The following is a 21,383-nucleotide window of genomic DNA, read 5'->3' as shown; positions in this document are numbered from 1 at the left end:
CACCATGCCCTCAGCACTTAATTTGCCAATATCATAGATACTTTTCTGTTGTTTTCCTGCTTCATGCATTAGTTATAGACATGCGGCTATTTAGATAGAGCCTTCAGTAGTTACACTCAGAACCTCTAACATGGATATTTTTGTTTCTCAGAATCTTCCTTTGTTGACTTTACTTTGTTCTAATCTGGATCTTCTTGTTCTACACACACACACACACACACACACACACACACACACACACAGTAGATCAAACAGAGCAAACCCCATATATATATAAATAACATTGATTCCTCTACTAATATTTTTCATTTATACCTCCCAATATTAGTTTTTTGGCAAGTCTTTTCTCATATTAAAAAATTATATAGGCACTAAATCCTAAAGCACAATCTTTTTCACCTACTTGAGTGAGTTAGGCCAATTTTACTTCTTACTCCCACAGCAGAGTGTTTACACATTGTGTGAAAGAGGGAACAAGCAAATTATTTTGTGTCTTAATGCTTGATAATTTGTATATCCTGTCAATTAGAGATGCAGAGGTTTAAGAAAGGTACTATGTCTTATTCATCTCTACTTTGCAAATCATGTAGATACCTGTTTTTTTAAAATATCAAATAGCTAGTTTAATAAGAAAAAAATAATGCATATATAAATGTAATTGTTCATTTTTGTTCCTATCCCTTTTCTATTCTAAATTTTTAAAAAAATCTGTATAGGGACTGGGTAGACGGCTCAGTTGGGAAAACACTTGCCCACACAAGCATGAAGACATGAATTCTGATTGCCTGAACCCATGTAAATGCTGTGTGACTATAGTTTCAGTACTCACTAGGGAGACATAGGAAGAGCCCTAGGGCATGCTGGCTACCTGGATTAGCTGAATCAGTGAGTTCTGGGCTCAGAAAGAGACCCTGTCTCAATAAATCAGGTGGAAAGCAATTGAGCATAGCATCTGCTGTAGACTTCTGGCCTTCTAACACATGCATTCTCTCTCTCTCTTTCTCTCGCTCTCTCAAATTCTTTTTAGCAATTACTTTTTACAAATATGTAGATGGTTCTCACCTTACAAGTAGTTTTGAGGAGAAAAATATGCTGGATCTATTGTTCTCCCTTCTAAATTTCAGTCTTGCTGTAACACAGATTTTTTCTGCTATGATCTGCCGCGGACTGACTCTCGGGGAGATCAGGACCGAGGGAGAACAAGGGCGAAGGCTCAAGGAGAACTCGGGATTCGGCGAGGAAATGACAGACAGACACACTCAAGTTGAATATGCTGCTGCAATTTACTGAAGGTTTCATGAAGATTTTATACAGATTGAACAGAGAAACTTAGCAAGCCAACAAGTGATCTCAGAAATCATTAATCTAAACAATCTTAAGTATTGTTCTATTGTAAGCATACATGCAATGTTGATCAGGCAGGAACTGTACCCATTTTTTAAGAAGGACGCCTTGCATCATTGACCACAGCTTTACATGAATAGAAGCTTGGGGTAAGGGATGTAAGGTGAACAATAGGTTATTTATTTTTTATAAACCGAGCAGAGAGCCATCTCTTTTCACTTATAAGATTATTTATATAATCCTCATATTTATTATAAAAGTGTTTCTATCCAAAAGACCACCAATATTTTAAGGCTGGTTTAATGTTTTCCAGGAATTCTTTTCTTTCTTGTCTAGAGTATAAGCACCAAGGCTTACATGTCCTTGCTAAGCATTTCATAAATGGAAGAGAATGCCATAGCCTCCTTATTCCTACATAATTCATTCATCTATTACCGAATTCATCATATCCTCCCTCATAGGGGAGTGGATCTAGGTAGTTCCCAGCTCTGGGAGTCTACTATCAGCCCTTGATCAAGTACTGAACATACCCCCCAGGAAGTTTCCTGGTGGGAAAGCCTAAGTTTTACAACTCCCTATCTGTAGAACTGTCATACTTCTAATGAACATTACCGATTAACATTTCTACTTTCACTTTCTCAGGATCAGTATTGTTCTAAAACATCATAAGCTGTTTTTACTTTACACCATCTAAAAACTGTTCTAGAGTTAATTTTTTATTCCTAGTAGAGTTATACATTCTCTCCATTGCCCTAATCATAGGAGGGGCACATTCAATACTTAGATTGTTTCTTGTACTCTGATTGCGTGCATGATTACTAATAAGTGTTGAATTAGCTGTTCTTAGACAAACAGCTAGAAGAAAGCAGGAAAGAAACAGCATTGGCGCCAGCAATTAGGTCGTCGTGACTTCATGGGCAGCAGGAACCTTTACAGTAACTGACTGCCAAGGGGTCACCGGGGGCATCCCTCCGAGGAGTGCTGGCCCTCTGTCCTCAGCTCTCTTCCAGTGCAGAAGCATTTCTGCTTGCTACACAGGCGAGGTCGCCGTGGACGTAGCAATGATCTACTCCCTCCCTCCTTTTGGAGTGAGAATAAATATTGTCTGTCATTGTATATTGGAAGTATTGTAACTTCCCTTTTGATTTTGCAAGGTATTACCATTAAAATATTAACACGTCCTGGTATGGTTGTGTACACCTTTAATCCTGCCACTAGAGGCAGAGGTAAGAGGATAGCTGTAAGTTCAAGGCCAACCTGGAACTACAGAGTGAGTTCAAGGTCAGCCTGGGCTAGAGTGAGATTACCTCAGGACAAATATATAAAAGATATTATTGGAGTTTCAGAAGAGACTTTGGATTAGGGCTTTAGAATGGTCATACTTTAGAGACATTTACAATTGAACTAAATGTATTTTGCTTTATGAGATATCTATAAGCCTTTGAGAAAAAACAGTTTGTAACATTATTATTGCAGTTGCCTTCAATTTACTGCATAAACATCCGACCACAGGAGATTATGGGAGGAAAGGATTTGTTTCAGGCTTATGAAATCTAGGGGAAATACCATCAGGGTGGAAGAAAGTGGCCTCACTTTATCATACATCAGTATAGGAGAAAGGGGGGGGGGAGAGAGAGAAGAGATAAAGAAAGAGAAAATAAACAAAATAAAAAGGCAGGAAATAGGAACAACCAGCAGCATAAAACTGCTCTTTTCACAACTTTGGGCTGGACTATAAGGTTCACCCCCACTGATATAACTCTTCCCCAGAAGGGCTCTACCCACCTGAGACTTAAGTTGCAAGTTCCATCTTAATAAAAAATGCTTGAGTCTATGGGGTCATACATTCAAAACACCAAAATTATGACTTAAATTGCTGATTTTTGTGTTGTAAGTCTACAAAAAAGGTATAATGGATGATTTAATAGACTTGAAGGGATTTAAAAACACCATTGAACTCTCCTCTGGATGCATCCTTGATGGTGTTTCAGAGAGGTTTAACTGAAGAGGGGCCACACACCTCGAATGTGGGGAAACAATACTATGGGCTGGAGTTTTGGACTGCAAAATAAAGAGAAAGTTAACTGATCATCAGCATTGATCTCTATCTACTGACTGTGGACAGTGTGACCAGCTGCCATGCTCTTGCTATTAGGTCTTTCTTGCCACAATGAATTGTGAGTTAATTGTGAGTTATTTAAGCTACTTCTTCTCAGGTATGTAGTCAAAAGCAACCTAATATGGTATTGTCATTATAAGAATCATTGTATGAATTTAAAGCTATTTTATGCCTAAAATTTTACTGAAATTAGATAAAATTTAAGTTTCATATCATGTTTTCTCAAATGCTAAGTTCTAATGACAAAGATATTTAAGATCTTGAAGTATATTTTAGGAAAATGCTAGGTATTCCTTCCCATCTAGACCAAGCAAAGAGATGGCTATTTTCTTTAGGGTCAGTAGTAAAAAAAAAAAAATACTAGATCTGAAAACTGAAGACATCAACAAGAAAAGTAATGTCTCTATACTTCTTGAGAAATAATCTTATATTTTATCTTATACTTTAATCCAGAAGTTATTATTTTTTTTTATTTATGAGAGAGAGAGAAAGAAAGAATGGGCACATCAGGGCCTTCAGCCTCTGCAAGAGAACTTCAGATGCTTGTGCCCCATTATGCACATGTGAGGCATTACACACTTGTATCACTGTGTGTCTGGCTTACGTGGGACCTGGAGATTCAAACATGAGTTTTTAGGCTTCACAGGCAACTGCTTTAACAGCTAACTAGTTCTGTAGCTCTCAGAAATTAAGTTTGACAAACAGAAGTATTATGTCTCTATGTGCCATATTTTCTCTTTAAGACAACAGAGAAGATGGCTTAAAGTGGGTTATAAAATGGATTTTTATAGGTAGAAGTATATCAGATCACTCTTAGAGGTCAGTGTATGCTTCTCCAATCTCTGTGGCAATTCACAGCTCACAGCAGAGGCTGGAGAACCAAGACAACTACAATGCCAAGAGAAGTTTGGCTTGTGACTTGAAAAAGAAAAGGAAATGTTTGACTTAAAAATTTTGCCATATTTTGGAGTACTTTTAGGTTCTAAGACAAAGTGAGGGGAAGGTACCATGATTACATCTCACCCCAATGCAGTTTTTGAGGCTACTCTAGAGTCTTGTAAGTGATCGTTGTGGCTTTTTGGAACAATTTCAGTAACATTAAAGATCACGGGTCACAAGCACAATAACACTCTGGTTTCTCATCAAATTGTGAAATCCTTCTGTTTACAAACATAATAGTAGATATAATAATAATAATGAAAACAAGTTTTAAACATTAAAAGAATAATCAAAATATGATTTAAAAAGACATGAAGTGAACATATATTGGGAAAATGGTGCTGTTAGATTTTTTTGATGTTAGATTGAAATAATCATTAAATTTATAAAACAACAACAAATATATCTGAAAATTGCTGTGAGGCAAAGCACAGTGAATGAGAGGTGTCAGTGCTACACAGTTAAGGCACTTGCCTGCAAAACCTAAGGACCTGGGTTTGATTCCCCAGTACCAACATAAAGCCAGATGCACAAAGTGGCACATGCATCTGAAGTTTATTCGTGGTGGATAGAGGTCCTGACATGCCCATTCTTTCTGTCTCTCTCACTCTCTTCCTCTCTGTCCTTGAAAATAAATACATAAGTTAAAAATGTGAGATGTCTGTACAGTTATATTTGAATTCAAAGATTCAACATAAGAAATTGGGAGATGATAATCAGACTAAATCAATAATATAATTTAGGAAAGTGGGGGAGAAATTTTGCAGGTGTGGGAAGTTGATGACTCATTTCTTCTTTGAATCAGCAACCAAGGTTTTATTGTTCTTCTGTAAACAATTATTTATTTATGTGTGTGTACACACATGCATATTTATGCAACAAGATCTCTTGCTCCTGCAAATGAATGCCATGTGCTTACTCTACTTTTTGCATCTGGTGTTGAGTGGTTGCATAGAGAATTGAACGGGGCTGCCATGTTTTGCAAGTAAGCTCCTTTAACTGCTGAGCCATCTTCTAGCCCTCTTGTGTTAGTGATCTAAATGAGAACAATTACCAGAGTTAGGGATAAATAGAATTCACATTAAAGTAGGCTAATAAATGAGTGTGTATTTATCAACTAGAGACACTGGTGTGACATTTATAGAATTATATAATTAATACTTACTGAAAATAAAAGGACAAATTCAAAAGTTTAGCATATTTGGAAATTTAAGCATTGGTGATGTTGTTGTATAACCATTGGAAACCAGAAAACAATGCAAATATATCTTCAAGGTGCTGAAAGACAATTACTAACAGCCTACAATTCTATTGTAGAAAAATGGTATCTTTCAGGAATAAAGGGAATGTGCATTCAGTTTCAATCAGGAAACATAAGAAGTCTTTATCATTGCCTCATTCATGTTATAGCACTTACCAAAAGGAATTACAACATATGAAATTTTTAACTGCTGTCTGTTGCACAGGATAACTATCCATCTGTAAAGATAATTTACCTTTGCTTCTGTCAACCAGCCAGAAAAACTAGCAGTCTGGGATTACCTTAAGCCAAGCACAGTTATTGAGATGAATTGAAGCTGGGCATCAGTTCCCAAGAGAAAGAACTGCTTGTGACTCACCCTGACTCCTAGCAAAAGAGCTACTTCTCTCTTGAGATTTTGAGCCAACGTTTCAGGAGCTGCAGATGTCCTCAGGGAAAAAGTAGGCTTAGTTGCCAAGACTCTTGTCTGGGTTTCAGTTTCTCCCAGATCTTGGCCTTCAGAGCTCTCCAATGCATTCAAGCATTTGAATATTTATCTTGTTTTTCTAGTGTATTTAGCAAGACTGTTAGTAAGAATGACTTAATCCTCTAGTACCAAAAATAGAAGTCGAAAGTTTATGCTATGTAAATAGCCAAGAAACAAAACTTCAAAAATGAAAATCCCCTTAAGACCATCATCTAAAACAAGCAGGGCTATCATACTGAAATTGTCCTGTTATGCTCTTTGGCCAGAATTGCACCAAGATTTCTTCTGAATAGAAAGCCATTTATTTTAAAATTAAACATTATTTTTATTAAAAAAATCTTTGTTGATTAATGGCCATAATTTCTTTCCATTGGATTTTCAAGTTCTGTATATTTTGTTGCCATGACGTAACAGAAAGGGCCGCATATTGAAAGCAGTCCACATGCCTACCCATAGAACGTCAACATTTTTATCATTTCCATATGGTAAGCTGCCACTTGCGATGGAAACATTTGAATGGATTTTTTTCTGATTAAAAAGCAAATATTTATCCAATAAAGAACATACAGAGTAAAAGCATTGCCTTGTAGTCTTTCCCCTACATGTGATCATTATTATAAGCTCTTTGTTATAGGTTCCTTCACATATTATTGTACTCTTAAATGTGTTGTATGCAAGTTATGTTTATATTTAAACATACTTAAAGTTTCTAAATAAGGATGTTGTACCATTAATACTCTTTCTATATTTCCTCTTACAAATGTCTCTTTTTATATGCATTTGTCCTTCTTAGTTAATTTGGATTAACTCATCCAGCAATGGTTCAGCATTTCATATTTGAACAATGACTTTTTGGTTATCTTCAAGTAGTTTTCATTTTACTCTTTACAACATGGCTCTCGAATCCAGGCTGGACTCTATCTTGGTGCAATGAGTGAATTTTGATCAGGGAGCTCACACAGGTGGCACCCTATGAGGTGAGACTTGTCGGTAGGCAGCTGGGGGAGCCTGTGATGCAGTCTTCAGATGCTGGGAATGCTAGAAGATTATGATCCATGTGAAGGTGGAAGGGAAGGTTAGGGCTTGCTATGCTATGGCCTCCAGCATGGCTATCAGTGCTCTTTGATGTGTTTCTCATACAATACAGCTCAGCACAATCTTTTCTCTGATTCTTACTGTTAAGAGCTTAGGGATATCATAAGCAGTTTCAAACCTATAGCTGCCTGCTGGAAAGGAGAAAAAGGAAATAGTGATTGATGGCTAGTGTGTGAGAGCAATTCACAGGGGTTTTTTTCATGTTTATTTATTTTTTTTTTTTTTGGATCTTTTGAGGTGGTCTCAAGTTAGATGGAGATTGAAGAACCTACCTTAACTCCCTTTTTTAATTTTAATTTTTTATTGACAACTTCCATAATTGTAAACAATATCCCATGGTAAGTCTCTCCCTCCTCCTACTTTCCCCTTTGAAACTCCCCTCTCCATCATATTCCCTCCCCTTCTCAATCAGTCTCTCTTTTAATTTGATGTCATGATCTTTTCCTCTTATTATGATGGTTTTGTGTAAGTAGTGTCAGGCACTGTGAGGTGCATATGTTCTAATAGTTTGTCCCTACATTTTTTTGAATTTCTCTGGTATCTGTTGTGAAGGTGGCTTTTTCATCTCTAATTTTATTGTGTCTTTTCTCTCTTTCTTTTGGTCAGATTTGCTAAGAACTTATCAATTGTGTTTATCCTTTCAAAGAATCAACTCTTTGTCTCATTGATTCTTTGGATATCCAGGCCATTGTGTGTCTCGAAGAGCACGTTTTAAGGAGTCCTACCCTTCCTTTGGCTCTTACCTTCTTTCCACCATCTCTTTTACAATGGACTCTGAGCCTTGGAAGATGTGATAGAGATATTTCAGTGATGAGCACTCCTCTGATACTTCTTCTCAGCACCACGGTGCCTTCTGAGTCATCCCAAGGTCACTGCCATCTGAAAAGAGAAGCTACTCTAACCCAAGTGAGAGTTGCATTAATATAGGGGTATGAGTGTTCCTTTAATCAATATAAAGTGACCTTCCTTATCTATTCTAACTAATGTTGGTCTGAAGTCTACCTTGTCAAATGTTCAGATAACAACCACCTCTGCTTGCTATTTAGGCCTATTTGCTTGAAACACCATTTTCCAACCTTTTATCCTAAGATAGTGTCCTTCCTTAGTACAAAGGTGAGTTTCTTGGAGGAAACAAATTGAAGGATCCTGCTTTGTAACCCAGTCTTCAAACTTGTGTCTTTTGGTTGGGGCTTTGAGGCCTTTGATATTAAGAGTTATTATTGTAAGGTGTGTATTTATTTTTACCATTTTTCTTATTTTGTAGTTCTTCTGGTTTTACCTTTTCTCTCTTGTTTTAGCTAGTATTTGAGTATGGTTTGTTTTTTCCCAACTTCCTTATATATGTGCCTTTCTTTCTCTTCAGCATGGAGGATCCTGTCAAGTATTTTCTGTAGAGCTGCTTTTGTATTCAAGTATTCTTTTAACCTGCTTTTATTGTGAAATGTCTTTATTTTTCCATCTATTTGAATGTATAGCTTTGTAGGATAAAGTAACCTTGGTTGACAGTTGTTATTTTTCAGAACTTGGAATACATCATTCCAAGCCCCCCTGGCTTTTAAAGTTTGTATTGAGTAATCTGCTGTGATCCTGATGGGCTTGCCTTACTTGATTTTTCTCTCTAACTGCTTTCAATATATTTTCTTTGGTTTGTATATTTGGTTGGTTAATTATAATATGGCAAGGATTGGTACTTTCCAGGTTTTGTCTGTTTGTTTTCTAAAGGCTTCCTGTATCTGTATTGGCATCTCTTTCCCAATTTGAAGGAAATTTTCTTCTATGATTTTGTTTAAAACACCTAGTATGCCATTGGAATGAAATTCTTTTCCTTCTACTATACCCTGAATTCTTATGTTTGAACATTTTAGTTTCCCAAGTGTCTTGAAATTCCCATTCATACTTTCCTATTAGTTTGTCTTTCTTTGTTGAACTGTCTTAGATCTGCCACTTGGTCTTCTAGTTTAGTTCTCTCCTTCATCCATTCTACTGGTGAGACTTTCTAAAGAATTTTTTATTTGACTTACTGTGTTCTTCGTTGCTAGTATCTCTGACTGGTTTATCTTTACTATTTCTATTTCCTTACTTATGTCTTGTATTGACCTCTTCTTATTTCATTAAATTGGTTTCCTGCATCTTCTTTGATTCCTTTGATTTCCTCTTTGATATCTTTGAACATATTTATAATCATTCTTTTGAAATCTTTCTCAGGCATTTTCTCTAAATCACTCTCATTGGAGGTCAATTCTGATACATTAATACTTTTTGTTGGATTTATATTGTCTTGATTTTTTGTGTTTCTTGTAATATAATGTACAGATATTTGCATCTTGGATTAATTAATTGCTTGGATTTTCTAATTATCTGCAGTATTATTAGATGTATCAGTTAATCTGATGTTATATATCCTCAGGGTAGGAGCTTAAGTTTCTATGTGTGGCTCTTAAGACTCTCAGAGTAACCACAAAAGTGACCATAGGTGCTGGGTTTGCCTGCTATGAGAGTATTCAAGAAGGCTGAGTGGAACAAAATACAGGCAGATTCTAAAATTTAACTAAACAATGTACGCATTCAATGAAAAACAGCACAGAGTATTTATGCAAGAGTAGGTATTATGACAACCAGATCCTCGAACAAATTCACAATCCCTAAGGGTGTGTGTTGCCCAAACCCTTAATCCTGTGAACTGGGATGCTAAGATTTCTGGTCTGTAGAAGGTTCCAAGTCAGTTTATGACCAGTGAGATCTTTTCTCAATGGACAGAGGAGGAAACAAAGACACTATAAATCAGGAAGCAACAAATGACAAGTCCAAAATGTAGCTTACTTTAAAATGGCAAATCCTACCATCCATCAGGTTTAGCATATAATTTGCCCTAACATGGAAGGTGCAATTAGCACTTCCAATTCAAGCCTATATACCAGGATTATTTGGTGGGTACTGTCCTGGTGTAATCCCAGTTGCCTTTTGGGATGGCTTTGGTCTCAATTATTCTGTGCACCTGCTTGGGTTCCTCTTTGCTGTGCTGTGGGTTCAGGTAGGCTGGATGGGTCAGTGGTTCGCTGCTCTGATTGCCTGTGCTGGATGCTGTGTAGGTGAGCTTCCTTCCACAGGTCTCTGGTGCTTGCTGGCACTTGTGCTGGTGGTGCAGGAGGGGAGGCTGTGGATGTTGGGTGAAGTTCCCCCCCTGGTCCTCGTGATCCTCCTCCTCATGAGCCACTCTGTTGGTCCCTGCCATCCTTCCTTCACATTTCTACAGTTTGTGCTGCTGGAGCCACTTCTGCCTGATTCTGTGTTTGCTAGACACTCTGAATCTCTCCTACTTCTCTGCTGCAGTGGATAATTTCTTCTATACTTCACTTTTTAGTAGAAGAGTGTATTTTTTTTTTTTTGGTGTGTGTGGGGGGGTCTTTTTCTCCCCTAGGCTGCTTAGGAGTGTTTCCTATGCTACTATCTTAACTGGAAGTTCCCCTACCTCCCTTTTTTTATTCACCTTTATTCATCTAACTTCTCTTATTGAAGAACACCATGGTCAAAAACAAACCATTTATTACAACTGCAGTAAGAAAGAAGTTACAAGTGGGGAAAAAAAGCCCTTCTTGGAGACAGACTTGTCACAGAGATATATTTGCTCCATGTTCTGCTGTTGGGACCTTGAAGATTCCCTTAGTTCTTTTAGGCAAACTTATCCACTCAGCTGAGATTTTATCCTTTGCCAATGCTGAATAACAAGCTCATACACTATCAGTCTTTCCTTATTTGAATCTTCACAATGCCAGGAAAGAAAGTGCTTCTTGATCACGGATGCTGTCTACACTCAGGAAGGCTGATTGCCTTTCAAATTTGTTTTTATATTTCCATTTTGTAAATGGAAGGATACTATACACCCAAATAATTACTTAAGTGAATTATTGTTCCTTTAAGATTTGATGTATAGAATAAATGAACATATTGAATGTCAGGGACATTGGCAGGGATGGGTTTACTTGGGATATTTCTTGACATTTTTGTTATGCTCCAAGGAATCCAGGATTGTGTGTTGGTGTCAGGAATAGATTATTAGATAGGCAGATAATGGTGCACAAATCATAAAGTAATAATATATTATAAATATATGTTTTATCTTTAGTTTTATAAAGAACAGACTCAGTGATAAATTTTTGTGTGGACAGTGTTAAGACATTATGAGAGGGTCCTTTTTAGATCCTAGAGAATTATTGATGTTTATGGAAGAAGCTTTACTATGAGTCATTAAGGATTGTGAACATATTGTAATATTTATGAGACTGACTTTATAAATTGGTTACCTTGAAAGTTCTTATTTGTGTTTGGATAGAGCTTGAGTACATGTTTCTAAAGGAGGTACAAGAGTTATGCTAGAGCCAGGCATGGTGGAGCATGCCTTTAATCCCAGCACTCGGGAGGCAGAGGTAGGAGGATTATTGTGAGTTTGAGGTCACGCTAAGAATACATAGTGAATTCCAGGTCCACCTGAGCTAGATTGAGACCCTACCTCAAAAAACAAACAAACAAATAAAAAAGTTATGCTAGCAGCTTAATGAATAATTTCCACACATCCTTTCAAGAACTATTTTGTGTTGTTTCACAGTCTAGCTCCCCATTTGATGTCATGCTTTTCCATGTGATCTTATGCAAATTTCTTATTTAAATGTTTAAACATATTTTAAAACTTTTAATGAGGTCAGTAAGCCACTCTAGTGCCGTAGCTGCTGTTGTACCTTGCCGTGTTCTTAGCCTTTTCTCAGTTGTTGAACTGTCTGCTGGTCTTCCAGCTTCCACCCACTGACTTTCTGATTCCCCATCTACCCAAAATATGCACACTGATAGCTGCCTTTGGCTGATGGAAGTCATCCATCCAGGAAGACTGTAACACTCATTTCCCCCCCACCCACACAGCAATGGAAAGTAGACCATATCTCACTGCTACAAGGAGAGAAAAGTCTAGCTTTTTTGTCTCAAGCAGGATAGCTCTATGATAAGAGCCATATCCCAGGTTCTGTGAAATCAAAATGGATTAGGCCAAGGCTAGACTTTACCCAACACCACATTCTTGATCAGCTCTTTCTCCTCCATTATTCTATCTTACTCTTACCCTATAAATACTATAGGTAGCCATAAAGAGATCCTATTCAATAAAGCATTAGAAACTTTGGATCTGTTTCTGGAGAAACTGTCCTAAGCCAGTACTAAAAGTGATCTTGAAAGTAGACTCTAAGAATGGAAAACTTGAAGACTAGTTTGCCACAAATTCCTCTCACTGATGTTGGATGTAGTTTTCAAACCCTCTGGCATGTAGCCACAGTGTAGTTTCTAAGGCTACAACTGTAGTCAGCTTATATGGGGCATTAGTAGGAGGTGCACATTTGAAAGGCACAATAGAAATATAAGACATAAGGACTGAAATTAAGAAGCTGTTTCTGATTGCCACTGATGCTTCAATGCTAAGCAATTACCCACTCAGAACAATCAATCACTGATTTACAGCCAAACATAAGAAACAGTGGACTTCTTTGGCAACATTTAAAGAGACTGTCATCACTTGAAGCTGAAACACAGGAAAACTGGAGTGCTGTTTTATAATTAAGGTGTAAGACTTAACTATGAAAGTCATAGGAAACAAGATAAAGCTCAATACTCAGACCTAGAGAGTCTTACATCTAAAGTAAAAGCCCTGAAAGATTAAAAAAATAATAAACAAAAATAAAAGCCAACAACAACAACAACAAAAAAAAAAAACATGAAAACTCAGGTTAGTGATATCAGTGTCTACAGATTCCCCTAAGGCAATAAAATGGACCCCTTGGCTAAAAGATAGTGTTTCTTTCATTCTTACTTCAAGGTGAGAGAGAAGCCTCCGATGAGGCAACAAGGTGCTAATCTGTTAAATTGCTTACTAAAAGGTTGGGGACCTGATACCATCACTGGTAACCCTACACAACTAGGGTTGCAGGTGATCAGAAGGTAGAGTTATCTCAATTGGTTGTTCTTAGTCAGGAACAACTAGGATTGCATTTCATCATAATTAATTTTGGAAAGTACCAGGCTGCCAAGAAAAGGGAGAAATTATATGACCAAAGAGTTATAGGAATAGACCAGAAGTATGGCAGTAATGTGAATATACCCTCTAGGAGTAGATTATTGTCAGGCTGCATCATGTTGGCAGATGGTCTATAAAGCTGACCAAGAGAGATCGTGTCAATATGAGAACTGCCTCATGTGGTATAGAACTAAACGCCTTGAGAATGGTTCTTCTACACTGTGTGGGAGGTTCTTAGAAGCTTGAAGAGCAATGCAATTTAATGTCAGACTATATTCCCATTAAATGGAATAGAGAAGATAGACTGTGGTGGTGGTGGTAGGCTGGTGGAAGTGAACAAAGATTTAATGTAGCAAATCTCTTTCAAAAGGGTTGACTGGGCCATGGCAGCAGGGGGTAAAGATGGCCGGGGCCAGTCCACAGTGGTCATGGACTGTGGAGCAGCCGCCTAAGAAGATATTATCAAGTTTCTGCAGGATTACAGTTAAGATTCATCTCTTGCAGAGAATAAATTATTAGGAAACATTAAAAATGTAGCTAAAACAGCTAATAAGTACCATTTGGTTGCAACCTATAACCATCTTTTTGAAAGTAAGCATTTCAATGGTACTTAAAGTCTAGATAAAATGTCTGAGCAAATGAAAACTGTGAAACTTATTGAAGATAAACCCAAAGACATGAAGTCTGGGGAGATTTTGGATGAATATCCACCAAAACATACAAAATTTCTTCTTAAGAAAGGATGGTATGCAGGAACACTACAGGATGGGACCGTTTTTGATACTAATATTCAAACAAGCTGAAAGAAGAAGAAAAATGCCAAGCCTTAAGTTTTAAGGTTGGAATAAACAAGGTTATCAGTGGCTGAGATGAAGCAGTCCTGACGATGAATAATGGAAAAAAGGCTCGACTAGAAATTGAACAAGAATTGGCTATGGAAAGAAAGGACAGCCTGATGCCAAAATTACACCTAATGAAAAACTCGCTTTTGAAGTGGAATTAGTAGATATTGATTGAAATAGAAGCACTTCAGAGGTCTAAAGACATCAGGAACAATGATAAAACTTGGCATTGAAACTTATATAACTAATTAGAGCTTATTACTATTATGAGAGCAGAGCCAACTGGAAAATTCACTGAGTTAAAGCAAGTTTACTTGATCCCAATTTTGGGAAATGTAATCTCTTACAAGTCTTACATAGTTCCAAGTATTTTACAAAAGTGTGCAAAGTATTAAAGAGAACTGTATTCCTTGTACATCATAATGTGAACTTAAAGGCTCAATAAAAATGTATGAACTGGCAAAAAAAAAAAAAAAAAAAAAAAAAAAGATTGACTGTGTCAACCCTGAAATAAAGGACTTTCTAATTCTGTTTCTAGCAAGAGTTTAGAGTCTAACTAATTTTTGAAGAGAAGCCAGCATCATTTAAAAGGCCATAGTAACTATTCTCTTTTGGTTGACATTAGTTGTAGGAAATATAACAGAATTTTTGCCTTTAATACCACTGTGGTTGATAGATCCTAATATAGAATATACCAGATTTCCATAGGATTAAATTGGAAGAAAAAAAAAAAGGAAAGTCTTATCAGATACATAAAAATAATGGAGACTTCCGGTTAAGATGGCAGTGTAGGTACCATGCCAAAGCAGTCTGGGGGGGGGGGGGGGAAGCCAAAAAAAAAAAAAAAAAAAAAACCTCAGCAAAATACACACTTTTACTAAAAAGTGAAGTGTATAGGAAATTGAAACAGCAGTGGAGAAGTAGGAGAGGTCCAAAACATCCAGAGCCCACACAGGCTGGCAGAAGCAGCTCTGGCAGGTCGGCTGACCACTGTGGCAGCTGTGGCACACCAGAAAGCCACCAGGCTTGGCTTGAGCCACAGAAAAAGCCAGGTGAGGGGAGCTTCCAGTCACACTGGAGCTCTCCACAAACTCAAGAAATGGAAAGGGAGAGCTGCAGTGAACAATGAAGGAGGAGCAGATCACAAGGTAGAACACGTGGAACAGCAAGAGAACTAGAGCAACAATGGCAGCCTCCCCACCCCCACCACCAGTGCCCAGCTCCAGTCAACAGAGCAGAGGGCCAGGGAACCAGACACACCAACTTGAACCAACAGCAGGAACCAGGCAGGAGCAGAGGTAACTGGGATTACACTACACTAGGGAAGGGTCTCACCTAGTCACAAGCTGACTTGGAACTCTCAACAGATCAGAAATCTTAACCTCCTTATTGTCAGGATTAAGGGTTTGGGTGGGGTACCACACACCTAAGGGACAGTTAGAGGATCTGGTTGTCATAATACCTACTTTTGGGTAAATACTCTGTGCTGTTTTTCATTGAAAGTGTACATTGTTTAGTTAAATTTTAGAATATGCCTATATTTTGTTCCACTCAGCCTACTTGAATACTCTCATAGCAGGCAAACTCAACATCTAGGGTCAATTTTGTAGATACTCTGAGAGTCTTCAGAGCCACACCTAACACCTTCAGCTCCTACCCTGAAGTTATATAACATCAGATTGTCTGATACATCTAATAATACCCAGCTAACTAGAAAATCCAATTATTAAATAATCCAGGATGCAAAAATATATACATTATAAGACAAGAAACACCCCAAATCAAGACAATAAAAATCCACCAAAAAATATTAAATCATCAGACATGACCTCCAGTGAGAATGAGTTAGAGGAAATGCCTGAGAAAGATTTCAAAAGAATGATTATAAATATGTTCAAAGAAGTTAAAGAAGAAATCAAAGGAATGAAAGAGGAAATCAAATGAATCAAAGAAAACACAGGACACCAATTTAATGAAATAAAGAGGTCAATATTAGACATAAATAAGGAAATAGAAATAATAAAGAAAAACCAGTCAGAATTACTAGCAATGAAGAACACAGTAAATGAAATAAAAAACTCTGTAGAAAATCTCACCAATAGAATGGATGAAGTAGAGGACAGAATATCTAAGTTAGAAGACCAGGTGGCAGATCTAATACAGTCCAACAAAGAGAAAGACAAACTAAAAGAAAAGTATGAGTTGGAGTTTCAGGATATTCAGGAAACTATGAAAAGATCAAACATAAGAATTCAGGGCATAGTAGAAGGAGAAGAATTTCACTCCAAAGGCATAGTAGGTTTCTTCAACAAAATCATAAAAGTAAACTACCCCCAAATTGGGAAGGAGGTGCCAATATAGATACACGAATCCATTAGAACACCAGCCAGACATAACCTGGAAAGAGCATGTCCTTGCCATATTATAATCAAACTACCACAAAGAAAAAATATTGAAAGCAGTCAGAGAGAAAAGTCAAGTTACTTACAAAGGCACGCCTATCAGGATTACAGCAGATTACTCAACACAAACTTTAAAAGCCAGAAGGGCGTGGAGTGATATATTCCAAGTCCTGAAAGATAACAATTGTCAGCCAAGGTCACTTTATCCCACAAAACTATCCATTCAAATAGACAGAGAAATTAGGATATTCCATGACAAAAACAAGCTAAAGGAAATTTTCTAGAGAAAATACTTGAAATAATCCTCCATGCTGAGGAAAAAGAAAAGCACACATATAAGGAACTGGGAAAAAAACCAAACAATACTCAAATACTAGTTAACACAAGAGAGCAAAGGTAAAACTGGAAGAACTACAAAAAATGGCAAAAATGAATACACACATTTCAATATTATCTCTTAATATCAATGGCCTGAATGCCCAACCAAAAGGCATAGATTCACACGCAGACTGGGTTAAAAAGCAGTACCCACTTTTCTACAAGGGATGGAAACTATGTTAGGGTGAAAGGTTGGAAAATGGTGTTCCAAGCAAGCAGACCTAGAAAACTAGCAGGGGTTCCTATCCTAATATCTGACAAGGTAGACTTCAGTCCAGCATTAGTTAAGAATCATAAGGAAGGTCACTTTATATTGATTAAAGGCACCCTCCAACAAGAGGACATTACAATTCTAAACATATATGCACCTAGCATGGGGGCCCCCAAATTCATCAAACAAATGCTATTTGAACTAAGGTCCCAGATAACATCAAACACAGTGGTAGTGAGGAACATAAACACCCCACTCTCATCAATTGACAGGTCATCCCAGGAAAACGTAAACAGAAAGGTATCTGGACTAAATGAGATCATAGAAGGAATGGACCTAACAGATATGTACAGGACATTTAATCCAACTGTTGCAGAACATACATTCTTTTCAGCAACACATGCAACATTCTCTAAAATAGACCATATATTAGGACATAAAGCAAATCTTAACAAATACAGGAAAATTGAAATAATTCCTTGAATTCTAACTGACAACAATGAAATCAAACTACAATTCAATGGCAAGAAAGGCTATAGAGCATACACAAAATCATGGAAATTAAACAACACACTACTAAATGATGAATGGGTCAATGAAGAAATCGAGAAGGAAATCAAAAAAATTATATAGTCAAATGATAATGAGAACACAAGATACTAAAATCTCTGGGACACATGTAGGTAGTCCTAAGATAATATTTATAGCTTTAAGCAACTATATTAAGAAATTAGAAAGGTCACAAGTAAACAACCTAATGCTTCACCATAAAGCCTTGGAAAAAGAAGAACAAGGCAAACCAAAAATTGGTAGACTTGAAGAAATAATAAAGATTAGGGCAGAAATTAATGAAATATTAACAAAAACAACAACAACAAAAATAATCCAAAGAATAAATGAAACAAAGAGTTGGTTCTTTGAAAGATGGATAAACCTTTAACAAATCTGACCAAAAGAAACAGAGAAGAGACACAAAATAATAAAATAAGAGATGAAACAGGCAACATCATAAGAGATGCCAAAGAAATTCAAAAAATCATAGGGACATACTATAAAGGCATATACTCCACAAAGTATGAAAATCTAGAAGAAATGGATGACTTCCTTGATTTATATGACCTACTTAAATTAAATCAAGCAGAGACTAATCACTTAAAAAGACCTATAACAAGCATGGAGATCCAAACAGTTATCAAAAATCTCCCAACTAAAAAAAGCCCAGGCCCAGAGGGATTCACTGCTGAATTTATCAGACCTTCAGGGAAGAACTAACACCATTGCTTCTTAAGCTTTTCCATAAAATAGAAAAAGAAGGAATCCTACCAAATTCCTTCTATGAAGCCAGCATCATCCTGATACCAAAACCAGGCAAAGATAGAACAAAAAAAGAAATTTACAGACCAATCTCCCTCATGAACATAGATGCAAAACTTCTCAACAAAATATTGGCAAACAGAATATAAGAATATATCAGAAAGATCATTCACCCTGACCAAGCAGGCTTTATCCCAGAGATGGAGGGATGGTTCAACATACACACATTGATAAATGTAATACATTATATAAATGGACTGAAGGACAGAAGTCATATGATCATCTCATTAGATGCAGAGGAAGCATTTGACAAAATCCAACATCCCTTTATAATAAAAGTCCTACAAAGACTGGGAATAGAAGGAACATATCTCAATATAATAAAGGCTACTTATGGCAAGCCTACAGCCAACATATTTCTAAATGGGGAAAACGGGAAGCTTTTCTACTAAAATCAGGAACAAGACAAGGGTGTCCACTGTCCCCACTTTTATTTAATATAGTACTGGAAGTCTTAGCCATAGCAACAAAGCAAGAGATGGACATAAAATAGATGCAAATCAGAAAGGAAGAAATCAAGTTACCATTATTTGCAGATGACATGATTGTATATATAAAGGACCCTAAAGACTCTACCAGCAAACTGTTAGAGCTGATCAAAACCTACAGCCATGTGGCAGGATACAAAATAAATACACAGAAATCAGTAGCCTTCCTATATTCTAACAACAAACACAAAGAGGATGAAATCAGAGAATCACTCCCATTCACAATTGTATCAAAGAAAATGAACCTTGGAATAAACCTAACCAAGGAAGTAATGGAACTCTAAAATGAAAACTATAAAACACTCAAGGGAGAAATTGTAGAAAACACTAGGAAAAGGTAAAACATCCCTTGTTCCTGGATCAGAAGAACCAATATTGTGAAAATGACAATCTTACCAAAAGCAATCTATGAAGTTAATGCAATCTCCATTAAATTCCAAAGTCATTCTTCACGGAAATAGAAAAAGCAATCCAAAAATTCATTTGGAATCATAAAAAACCCTCAAATATCTAAAATAATCCTGATCAACAAAAATAAGGTGGGAGGTATCACCATACCTGATTTTAACCTATACTTCACGGCCATAGTAACAAAAACAGCATGGTACTGGCACAAAAGCAGATATGTAGATCAATGGAACAGAATAGAGGACCCAGATATAATTCCAGGTAGCTGTAGCCACCTGATATTCAGTAAAAATGCCCAAAATACTCATTGGAGAAAAGACAGCCTCTTCAGCAAATGGTACTGAGAAAACTGATTATGTATCTGTGGAAGGATGAAAGTAGATTTTTCTCTCTCTCCATGCACAAGAATTAATTCCAAATGGACTAAAGACCTTAACATCAGAACAGAAGCTCTGAAATTGCTAGAGGAAAAAGTAGGGGAAACCTTTCAATATATTGATCTTGGCAAAGGCTTTCTGAATATAACCCCAGTTGCTCAGGCAATAAAACCACAGATTAACCACTGGGAGCTCTTGAAATTACAAAGACTTTGTACTGCAAAGGACAGTGTGAATAAAGCAAAAAGGCAACCTACAGAATGGGAAAAAATCTTTGCCAGCTATATAACTGATAGAGGATTAATATCTAGGATATACAAAGAACTCAAAAAGTTAAATATTAAGAAATCAAACAAGCCAATTAAAAAAATGGGCTATGGAGCTAAATAGAGAGTTGTCAAAAGAAGAAATACAGATGGTGTATAAGCATCTAAATAAATGTTCTACATTCCTAGTCATCAAGGAAATGCAGATTAAAACTACATTGAGATTTCATATCACTCCTGTCAGATTGGCTACCATCATGAAAAAAAATCATCATAATTGCTGGTGGGGATGTGAAAAATAGGAACCCTTCTACACTGTTGGTGGGAATGCTATCTGGCTCAGCCATTGTGGAAATCAGTGTGGAGGTTCCTAAGACAGCTAAGAATTGATCTACCATATGACCCATCTATAGCACTCCTAGGTATATATTCTAAGGACTCATCCCATTTCCTTAGAAGTACATGCTCAACATGTTTATTGCCACACAATTCACGATAGCTGGGAAATTAAACCAGCCTAGATGTCCCTCAAATGATGAGTGGATAATGAAGATATGGCTCATTTATACAATGGAGTTCTACTCAGTGGTAAAGAAAACTGAAGTTATGAAATTTGCTGGAAAATGGATTGGTCTGGAAAAGATTATACTAAGTGAGGTAACCCAGGCCCAGGAAGCCAAGTGCGACATGTTTTCTCTCATATGTGGATCCTAGCTACAGATGATTGTGCTTCTGTGTGAGAAGGAAAAAAACTCAGTGGCACAGACCACTAGGTTAAAAACAAAATATAAAGGGGAGAGAAAGGAAGGGAGGAGGGGATTTAAGAGGTTGGTATTGTATATATGTATGTAGATGAATAGATTAATGGGGGTGAAAAGGCCCAATGTGAGGTCAGGGTAAGAGATTGAGTAAAGGAAAGCTGGAGGGAGGTCTAATTAAATTCTAAGAGGATGCCAATAAATCATATAGAATCCTACAGTTTCAGACAATGTAACACTCAGGAGCCATAGATTGTTGTTATAAAATTTTCAGTGCCAGGGATGGAATGCCTCCAGTGAGTTGTTGGACAGGGATGCCCCCAAAACATTATAGGCCATTTCTGAGGCCCTTGGTTTCCCACCAGTAATTAGATGTAAGACCCTATTGCTGAAGACTCCACATACTTGGGCTGCAAGGCCACTGAGAAATCTGCTGGAACTGAGTTGATAACCTCCTCCATGTAGACCAGCTAACAGAAAGCTGGAAGAAGCCATTCTACATGTAGCTCAATGGAAGAAAGAGATACCACCAGTGAAAATACTCAACAATGGACACTGCAAGCTTTATAATTGGCTGGCCAGGCTAAAGGAGCCAATGGGTGC

At 37.1% G+C, this 21,383-nt stretch overlaps 1 long non-coding RNA gene and 1 pseudogene across 1 annotated transcript in view; both read left to right on the top strand.

Moving 5' to 3' along the window:
* The window catches only part of LOC123462213, a 212,544-nt gene that overhangs the window by 25,184 nt on the left and 165,977 nt on the right, over positions 1–21,383 (top strand). The window lies entirely within an intron of this gene.
* Positions 13,679–14,293, top strand: LOC101607672 (annotated as a pseudogene).

The sequence above is a fragment of the Jaculus jaculus genome, chromosome 7 (genome assembly GCF_020740685.1).
Source record: "Jaculus jaculus isolate mJacJac1 chromosome 7, mJacJac1.mat.Y.cur, whole genome shotgun sequence".
Lineage (NCBI taxonomy): Eukaryota > Metazoa > Chordata > Mammalia > Rodentia > Dipodidae > Jaculus > Jaculus jaculus.
Note: the sequence above shows the minus strand (reverse complement) of the source record. Positions and strands in the feature narration are given on the sequence as shown.